We start from the raw sequence: 11,071 nt of genomic DNA, 5'->3' as shown, positions 1-11,071 counted from the left end.
TCACTACCTTCAGGACTCAATATTGAATTCAATATTTTTGGAATACAACCCTTTACTGTTTGTGTCAGGACTGGCCAGTCCCATGAAAGGTCATTAACCTAACGTTAACTTTTTCTTAATTATCTGTAGTTAATGTCTGATCTCCAGGGTGTTTCAAGTTTTCTCTTATTTCAGATTTCCTGTAACTACAGAATGCTGTATCTCACAGCTCTAGCATTTTATCCTCCTTCCCTTATTTCCTCCAGCCAGATTAACTGCAATTATCAAGCCTTCAAACTCTCAGCTACCACAGCAAAAGATATTTTTGAAATTATTTTACTAAAGCGCGTACCTTAGAATTGGAATTGGTTTATTAATGTCACATGTACCAAAGTACAGTGAAAAGCTTGCCTGGCATGCTGTTCACACAGATCAAATCATTGCACAGTGCATTGAGGTAGTGCAAGGTAATACATCCAACATGTATCTTTGGGTTTCACCCCTGTCTAATAGCTCCATTTACCTTACACAGTATAATTTATAAACAGAATTTCACATGAATAAAAATGTATTTACAATTACTTCATTTTAAGGGAGACATCCTTAGTTGTTCTGGGGTTAAGGTGCTGCCCTGTGACTTCAGGGAATGCCATTGCATACACAAGTTATTCAACCATTGCAGAGAATGAGACAGTTAAAAATCCAGAAAAGTGGATATTTCCATGTTATCTAAATCACTCTAAATCATCCAGTCAGAATGGATGCAGTTCAAAGACAACAATGGTGTAGCAATATAAGCACAATTGCACTTGCCCAAACAAGTAGAATCCTGAAACAAAATAGCTATACTAAAATGGGATTTATTATTAAAATTTATTAATAAACCATGTACATGGTGTACCAATATACACAGATTATAAAAGTTCTGCTGCCGATTTTGAGAACAGTGTTTGAAGTGTGTAGTTACTAATGACAGATATGCAGTAATGAAGTAACTATTGCTTCAAAATGTACTCCAGAGCATCCATATTACCAATTTCTCTGTTTGATATGATGGATTTACAAGAACTGAAATTAAATCTATGACTGTAGCACTAAAGAAGTTAAATAGCAGTTTGATCTATATTATGCTCCAAATCACATAATATAACAAAATAAGGTTGCTTAATCATCTAAACTGTATGAGATCATGCATACCGTGGAATGATTGGTATCGGAAGCGGTGGTTTGAGTATCTCAGAAACTGCTGATCTCCTGGGATTTTCATGCACAACAGCCTCCAGAGTTCACAGAATGATGTGAGAAACCAAACTAACAGGGATTGGCAATTCTGTGGGCAAAAACGCCTTGTTAATGAGAGAGGTCAGAGAGAATGGCCAGACTGTTTTAAGCTGACTGGAAAGTGGCAGTAACTCAAGTAACTATGCATTACAACAGAAGAGCACCTTTGGATGCACAACACTTCAAACCTTGAAGTGGATGGGCTACAGCAGCAGAAAACTATGAACGTACACTCTGTACCCACTTTAGGTACAGGAGGTACCTAATAGCACGGTCACAGAGTGTAGGTTTAAGAATATTAAGTGAAAATGAGTAACTGTAGAGGGAATAGGGTACCTCAAAGAGAGGAGAGAGATTTAATAGGAATCCAAAGGACAACTTTTGTCTGTCAGGTTATAATACGAATGCACTGCCAGAGGAGATGGTTGAGGCAGATACATAGGTAACAGATAAATTGGTAGTTTTTCATAGTTGCCACATTTACCAAGGTGCTGTGGAAAAACTTGCCTTGCATAGCATCCACATGGAGTAATTAATTGTAACAATATATTGAGGTACTAATAGTGAAGTGTTAATTGTGTGCAGAAGATTGTTACAATGCAGAGAAAGTGCAGTGCAGTTGCCATTAAGGTTCAAGGCCGCAACAAAGTGTGAGGTCAAGAGTCCATCATATACCAGGGAACATTCAGTAATCTTGAATAGCAGGATAGAAGCTGTCATTGAGCCTGGTGGTATGTGCTTTCTGGCTTTTATATCTTCTACCAATGTAGAGTGATGTGGGCCAAACGTAGACAAGTGGAACTAGCTTAGATAGAATTCTTGGTCACCATAGAGCAGTTTGGCTGAATGCCGTGTTTATTTGCTGCATGATTCTATTACTCCAAGTACATGCAAAATGGAGGGAACTATCCAAATTCTAACTTAAAAGGAAAAACTATTCTGTAAAATTGTACTGTGTGCATTCCACACTTTAGCTAATTGACTTTAGGTGTTGAGGTAATAGAGACACCACATAAATACAACTTTTCAAATTCTTTCTTTCCTACAATACAGGATTCTATAAAGTATAGATCCCATGATCTGAAGAATAGTGGGAACCAAGTCATTTAACACTATACCTGTGTAAATCCTCACATCATCTGGTGATCTTGTGAACTCTGTCTCAGAAGCCAATGTCGTAACGTCCTTCAAAAAGATGACTCTTCACAAGGCATTGGGCCCCTGTAGTGTTCTTCGGCAGGCTGCTGAAAACCTGTGCTAACTAACTGCCTGGAGTGTTTTAAGGACTTAAAACCTCTCACTGCTGCAGTCAGAAGTTCCCTTCTATTTCAAAAAGGGTATCAATCATACCAGCGTGCAAGAAGAGTGTCCAACTGAGAAGGTTATTAGGAAGGAAAAGATGAATTATGAAAGGAAGCTGGCGGCTAATATCAAAGAAGCTACTAAAGGCTTTTAAGTATATAAGGGGTAAAAGTTGAGGCTAGATATAGGACCAATAGAAAATGATACTGGATATATTGTAATGAGAGATGCAGAGATGGCAGAGGAACTGAATACCTATTTTGCATCATTCTTCACAGTGGAAGACATCTGCAGTTTACCAGACTGCAGGAAAGTGAAGTATGTGCAGTGAAAATTATGACTGAGAGGGTGCTCTGGAAGCTTAGTGGTCTGAGGGTGGATAAATCTCCGGGACCTGACAGAATGCATCCTCAAGTTCTGAAGGAAGTAGCTGGAGAGATTGCGGAGCATTAACAATTATCCTTCAAGGATTGATAGATTCTGGCATTGTACCGGATGATTGGAAAATTGCAAATGTCACTCCGATATTTAAGAAAGGTGGGAGTCAGCAGAAAGGAAATGATAGACCTGTTAACCCGACATCAATGGTTGGGAACTTATTAGAATTGATTTTTAGGGATGAGATTATGGAGTACCTGGAGGCAAATGACAAGATGGACCAAAGCCAGCATGGTTTCCTGAAAGGCAAATCCTGCCTGACTAACCTACTGCAATTCTTTGAGGAAATTACAAAGTAGGGTAGACAAAGGAGATGCGGTGGATGTGCTATACTTGGATTTTCAGAAGGCCTTTGACAAGGTGCCACACATGAAGCTGCTTAGCAAGGTAAGAGCCCATGGAATTACAGGGGAGTTACTAGCATGGCTGGAGCATTGGATGATCGGCAGAAGATTAAGAATGGGAATAAAGGGATCCTATTCTGGCTGGCTGCTGGTTACCAGTGGAGTCCCACAGGGATCGGTGTTAGGACTGCTACTTTTTATGATGTATGTCAATGATTTGGACTATGGGATTAATGGATTTGTGGCTAAATTTGCTGATGATACAAAGATGGGAGGAGGACTGGGTCGTGTTGAGGAAACAGAGAGATTTAGATAGTTTAGGGGAATAGGCAAAGAAGTGGCAAATAAAATACAATGTTGGAAAGTGTATGGTCATGCACTTTGGTGGAAGAAATAAATGGGTATTCAACTATTTTTTAGATGGGGAGAGAATTCAAAATGCAAAGATGCAAAGGGACTTAAGAGTCCTTGTGCAGGATACCCTAAAGGTTAACCTTGTAGCAATGTGCTGAAATAACAACACGCAATTGGTAAGCCGTTTCGAGACTAGTTTATTCAAACTTGGCGGTGCTGGCATTTAATCCCTAGCGCCCGCCCTCTCTGGGCAGAAATGACGTCAGAGGCGCATTACCCCGCGCGCTGGCTATATGTGAGCCGGTTCGCCTGCGCAGAAAGTGGGTCGCCACAACCTCCAGGTTGAGTCATTGGTGAAGAAGACGAATGCAATGTTGGCATTTATTTCTAGAGGTATAGAATATAAGAGCAGGAATGTGATGTTGAGGTTCTATAAGGCACTCGTGAGACCACACTTGGAATATTGTATGCGATTTTGGCCTCCTTACAGCATCTCTGCACTCAACATCAGCAAAACCAAGGAATGATTCTGGATCAGGAAAGGGAAGTGCGGTGAACTACATATACCTGTCTGGACATGCCCCCTTGCTGACTGCTCCTGTGGCTCCTCCCACAGACCCCGGTATAAAGGTGATCAAGGCCTGAGCCCGGCCTCTCAGTCTCCAGGATGTAGTATGGTGGTCACTCACTGCTTGTTCCTTCTTCCAGTCAATAAAAGCCAATATCTTGCCTTACGTCTCAGAGTGAGTTATTGATGGTGCATCAGGAAGTCAAGCCAGTCTTCATTGAAGGATTAACAGTGGAAAGGGTGAGCTGCTTCAAGTTTCCAGGTGTCATCATCTCAGAAGAAGACACGCTAGCAGCTCTACTTCATTAGGAGTTAGGGGAAATTTGGTATGTCAATAAAGACTCTAGAAAGTTTCTACAGACATATAGTGGAGAGGATTCTGACAGGTTGCACCACAGCCTGATATGGTGGCTCCGGCGTACAGGATCAGAAGAGGCTGTGTAGATTCAATCAGTTTGATCATGGGCACAATCCCTTTCTGCCATCAAGAAGAGACAGTGATGCATGAAAGCAGTATCCATCATTAACCCTTCACCATTTCTGAACATGCCCTCTTCATGTTACCACCATCTGCAAGATCCTGAAGATTCACACTCAACATTTTAGGAACAGATTCTTCCCCTTTACCATCGTATTACTGAACAGTCCAAGAATACGAGCTTATCATTCATATTTTGAACTTTATTTTTGTAACATGGTTATTTTTATGTCATGCACTATATTGCCACAATACAACAAATTTTATGACATATGTCAGTGATAATAAACCTGTTTCTGATTCAAATATTGATAACTCTACCATGCAATTTTAGCCAAATAAGAAATTAGAGTAACTACATCAAGCGATTTCTACAATACCAGGAGCACCTCCTGACTTCAAAATTTATGGCAATTATCATTCAGTTACTTTGGACCAATGGTGTATTTGTCAATTTAATCTGTGAAAAATTATATCCATACTATATGTACACAATTAACTCAGGAATACAAGAAAATAGGGTAGGATTAGGCCATCTGGCCTTCCAGCCTGCCCCACTATTCAATTAATCGTAACTGATCTAATCTAGACCTATACTCCTGTACCAGATCCCCTTGACATTTCATTTCCAGATCTTTCAGTGTTATCTATTTTCACTTAATTACTTGGAATGAGCTAGTCTGCAAAACTCTCTGGCATAGAAAATTCAAAAAGTAAAGATTCACTGTGCTCTCCCTACCTTAGTTTTAAGTGACCACCCTGTTATTAAAGATCCTCACATTGGTAAAAACATCCCAGCATCATATCCTGTTGTACCCCTTAAAAATCTTTTTAGAGATAATAAAGAGTAAAAGAAAGATGAGAGTGGATATCTGATCACTGGAAAATGATGCTGGACAGGTAGAAATAGTGTTTGAGAAGTATTTTGCGTCAAGTCTTCACTATGGAAGATACTAGCAGGAATGTGAGAGTGTTGGGGGGGGGGGGGCAGAAGTGAGTGCCATTGCTATTACTAAGGAGAGGTGCTTGGGAAGCTGAAAAGTCTGAAAGTAGATAAGTCACTTGGACCAGATAGACTACTCATCAGGATTTGGAGAGGTAGCTGAAGAGATGGTGGAGGCACTAGTAATGATCTTTCAAGAATCACTACATTTTGGAATATTTCTGGATGAGTAGAAAATTGCAAACGTCACTTGACAGTTTAAGAAAATAAATTATCATCCAGTTAACTTGACTTCAGCAGTTGGAAAGATGTTGGAATTTATCATTATGAATGAGGTTTTGGGGTGCTTGAGGCACATGTCAAAATAGGCTAAAGTCAGCATGGTTTCCTTAAGGTGAGATTTTGCTTGACTAATCTGTTGGAATTCGTTGAGGAAATAACAGGCAGGATGGACAAAGGAGAGTCAGTAGATGTTGTTTACTTGGATTTTCAGAAGGCCTTTGACAAGGTGCCATACATCAGGCTGCTGAACAAGGTAATAGCCCGTGGTATTGCAGGGAAGATTCTAACATGGGTAGAAGATTGGCTGAAAGGCAGGAAGCAAAGAGTGGGAATAAATTGGGGGGGGGGCCTTTCCTGTTTAGCTGCTGGTGATGAGTGATGTGCTGTTCTAGGGGTCAGTGTTGGGACCACTTCTTGTCTCAATGTCAATGAATGAACAGAAGTGCCAATTTAAATGCTGCAAAATGAATTGAAATGTGCATTAACCTGAAGATTTAACTAATAATTGTTTTCATTAGAAAACAAATATTGCCATACGACTTGTATGAAATCATCTGAATTTCTGTGAACTTCTTTTGCCTATAGGTTTTAGTGCATAATTCCTTCCTGAAGTTGAGATACAGTATTGTGCAAAATTCTTAGGCACATGTTTTAAAAAAGTTCTGTAAAGTGAAGATGCTTTGAAAAATAATGAAATGAGAAGTTCCTAAATATCAAAAAAAATTACTCTACAAAGCAGTAAACAGTTTAAAAAAAAACAAATTAATATTTGGTGTGACCACCCTTTGCCTTTAAAACTGCATCAATTCTCTTAGGTTCATTGTTGATTGTTCCAACAAGTAGGTTGTTCCAAGCATCTTGGATAACTTACCACAATTCTTCTGCAGACTTTGGCTGTATCACTTTTTTCTATTTCTCCAGGTTATCCCTGATAGCCTTGATGATGTCGAGATCAGGTCTCTGTGGAGGCCATATCATCTGATGCAAGACCTTTTGTTCTTTTTGCTGAAGGTATTTTTTATGACCTTGTCTGTGTGTTTGGGGTCTTGAATGAAGATCTGATGCCTCCTTGATGGTAGTGTGTAATGAATGACAATCTGTACTCCTCAGCATTGAGGATTCCACTAGTTCTGATCAGATCACCAGCTCCATTTGCAGAAATGGAGCCCCAAGCCTGCAGGGAACCTCTGCCGTGTTTCACTATTGGCTGCAGACACTGAACCATGTAGCACTCTCCAGCTCTCCTATGGATAAACTGACTCCTGTTTGAGCCAAAATTTTCAGGGCACTTGCTGCCATTGTTCAGCATCCCAATACTGGTCTTTTGTGCAAATGTGAGTCTCTTGGCCACTTCAATAGAATTACTTTTTGGCAGCAACTCTTCCTTGAAGACCACCACTGACAAGACTTCTCCGGACAATAGAGGGTGTACTTGCATTCCAGTGGTTTCTGTGAGTTCAGAGCTGATAGCAGTACTGGACTACTTAGAAGGGATATCAGTTTGATGTATGTCTCATCTGCTGCACTCAGTTTCCATGGCCAACCACTGTTTCTGGTCCTCAACCTTGGTCATTTCTTTGTGTTTCTTCAGAAAAACTTGGTCAGCACACTTTGGAACTCCTGTCTGCCACAAAACTTTTGCTTTGGAGAGACTTTGCTGACGCAGGATGACCATCTTGTGTCTTTTTGCAATGCTCACTCTTGCCATGGTGTAAAACCTGATGGTTTGAAGGTTAAACTGTCATATCTTCCACACCCTCACCTTTTAGTTTGGTTGTCTATCACCCAATTTGATTCCCCTACACCCATATCTGTTTCAGTTAATCAGTTTAGTTCAATCAACTCATTATGTCATTGATCATTAGCACCTGTTTGTTACCTTTCGTTAATCATGTTTGGATATATATATCTACAAAGTAATCAACTTTTTATTTGAAAAGTGGTCTAATACATAGTATATTACTTCCTATAATGAAATACAAAAAATTCTCTACAATATTTAATTTTTTTGGAAAATGAATGTTTGGAAGTCCAAATTTGCTCTTTTCTACTGACACATTAAAAATAAACATCTAAAATAAAATTTATATAAAAAAAAGCTAGGGTACTTTTGCACAGTACTCCAGATTTAATTGAATATAAAAAGGGTGTAGAAATAAAGCTGAGTTTTCTTATAAACACAAGATTGCGTATATTTTTTGTTGTTATTTTATTTATCTCTTGTATGTGTTATATGCAACTTGTGCTGTGTGTGATTGTTGGTACTGTGTTTTGCACCTTGACCCCAGAATAACACTGTTTTGTTTGGCTGTATCCATGCGTATTCCTGTATGGTTGAATAACAACTAAACTTGAATTGAGATTCTGGAAATCCAGAGCAACGTGGTGGAAGAACATAATGTCATTGCTTATTCCTCTCTGTAGATGCGGCCTGACGGGCTGACTTGCTGAATTTGGTTATGATTGGTTGGGAGCTGCTTGCAAACCGCAGACCCAATTTTTTCTGAGTGTGTTGTTCTCCACTGCATTTGAAAAGTAACCCAAACCCTACACAAGATTTTATGGCATCCACTTTTTTCTTCAGAATAGGGAGAATAACCATAACAATTTGTGACCATTAGAGATTTTCCTTATGTGCATGCTGTTGTACACTTTACGCATAGTTATATTCCTTATCATGACCTTCCTCCCAATAGCACCTAGCTGGATCCTTGGAGAGGTTCAATGATCCTTTAACTAAAAGAACGTGCCTTCTGCATTTACTCTCTATCAACAGCCTATCTGGCTGCCTCTGGCCCCTTTAGAGCACTATTCCTTCTCCTGTCAGTCACCCTCAGAGCAGCTGGAAAAATGATACTTGTTTTGATTTAATAGATCCTTTTAAGAGCTGACTGCTGAGGTAACAAAATCTTGACACAGACCAGCAGAGTAGTCAGCTCTCAAGCTGTTAGAGAAACCTGACATCATTGTTACAGGAACCTAGTAACATCATATTTATTTGATTTCTAGAAATTATTAGTCTGGTAGACAGTGCTAACATCTCACCTACCAGAGAAGGGATATGAGTGGCCAATGTTAATGAAGGCAATGGAGTTTCACCAACTAGAAGCTCTAGAAGGTTGAGTCAAGATTTGTCAAGGATGAACACATTGATTTTGTACCATGTAGTTTAAGCTTTAATTCCTTCTTTACTTCAAAATTATTTGTTGATAATGCCTTTTTATCAGTAACACTTTATTGGTCAGATTAATGGATGAACAGAGCCTAAGGAAGTCTCATAATGACAAGGGACATCACTGGCGGCAATGTGCACCCTGCTCTTGCATTACCTCTGTTCATGCAAGCAATGCGGAACTGATTATTCAAGGCCCCTTCCAATCTAATCACACATTTAAAGAATACTTGGCAATAGCTAGTGCCATGGGATTTCCAGTTGACAGGTGCCAATAATTAAACCACTCCTGCAACTTTAGTGTTAAGACAGTCTAAGTTTGTCTCCAAGCAGCTAGTCAGTAGGCTTGGAGCCATCAAGATGTCAGGGAAGGTGTTCTGTGCCTGCAGCATAAAGGGACAGCAGATGCCCAGGAGATGTGCATGACTACAGAATTATAGCTCTATTGACACATGCCAGCTTCACATTGGTTTCTTGGAAGCTTATGTAGTTCACTAGCACCCATGGCTGATCCAGAGGGGACATGACTACCATGTGTGCAGTCAGAGACGATGCACCTACGGAATCATAAACACAAGCACCTGCTCATCTGCAGCAGCCTCATTGCTAATAAAGCTGACAAGGTCAGTTGCCCGCTGCATTTTGAGTGGCTGAAAGGTGTCCGGCACGTGCCTCTGGCAAAAACTTGGAAGGATTCCCCAGGCGAAGTGGCCAAGTTTAAAGCAACTTTGTTGTTTCTGTGGAGTCTGGATGCCCATTCTAGGTATGGGAGCTGATGTGTTAACCAGAGTCTGGCAGATATTGATGTAAAGAAAATTCCTCCTCTGACAATATTCTCCATATGGCCGGTGGAGTTTTCTCTAAACTCATCTCTCTGCTATCCCTCTCTAATGCAACCAGAGGAATGCAGCTGGCCGCTGTTCCTGTGGGTTTTGCTATTGTCTACAGTTCTCTAGATACCACACTATTAGCAGAACCTATGGCAACATGATGGTGCAGTTAAAAGGCTTGTCTCAAAATGAAGAGCACTTTTCAGAAAAGTTAGCTTAACCTTTCTTCAGTGTTTGCCATCACTATTTCTCTGCGTGTGGTGGCGAAGCTGCCACCTGAATAGAACTGCAGAATTAATTGTTTATCGGTTAACTCTCAACCCTCGTCTTTGACCACTGCACTCTTGATTTCACTGGTGAGTTCCAAGAAGCCCAGGAAATCACTGCTGACTCAGCCAAAAACTCCAGTCAAAATTGCTCTCAATGAGCAATTATTCAAATCCTCAGACATCTGCTCTCATTAGGTTCTTTCCCTTTCAAACATGTTAAAAATGGAAATCGGTGTTGAGTTTCTGATGCAGCACACATTCCACCCTCGAGTACACGTGCAGACAAGGTAGGATTCCCCTTCAGATTGAGTATTTTAAGAATGACAAAATTGAGCAATGCTATATGTGAAAAGATATATATCTTTTATTTTTGTATAACGAGAGGCTGACTGTCAGTGGAGGAAAGGGAAGTAACATCTGCAGAGGGAGTTTGCTTTTTCACACTAATGAAGTTCCAGAGCAGGAACTTTACTCGAGTTCCCCTCTCAGAGGCCAAATTGGGGAATATAAAGTCTGAAATGGAAAAACGCAGATGAGTATTAACATGGAGCAGAACGTTGAGGTTGAATGAGGCAAGAACTTGAAGGAATTTGAAGCCAAGGAACATGACATTTACCGAGAAAGAGGAACTAATGGGGTTTGCAGATCAACACCCCAGTTACCAAATTTAAGAAAGATATTGAGTACTGTACATTATTTGAGATGGGTGGGAAATAGTGGAGGATAGAAACCTGTAGAGAATGAGAAACCTGAATCTGAGAACAGAGATGTATCTCCGTAGGAATGGAGGCTGCTAAGAGGGAGGTGAGGCTGACGTAAGAGTGGAAGTTG

This window comes from Hypanus sabinus, chromosome 17 (genome assembly GCF_030144855.1).
Source record: "Hypanus sabinus isolate sHypSab1 chromosome 17, sHypSab1.hap1, whole genome shotgun sequence".
Taxonomy (NCBI): domain Eukaryota; kingdom Metazoa; phylum Chordata; class Chondrichthyes; order Myliobatiformes; family Dasyatidae; genus Hypanus; species Hypanus sabinus.
The sequence above is the reverse complement of the archived record's forward strand: the minus strand, read 5'-3'. Positions refer to the sequence as shown.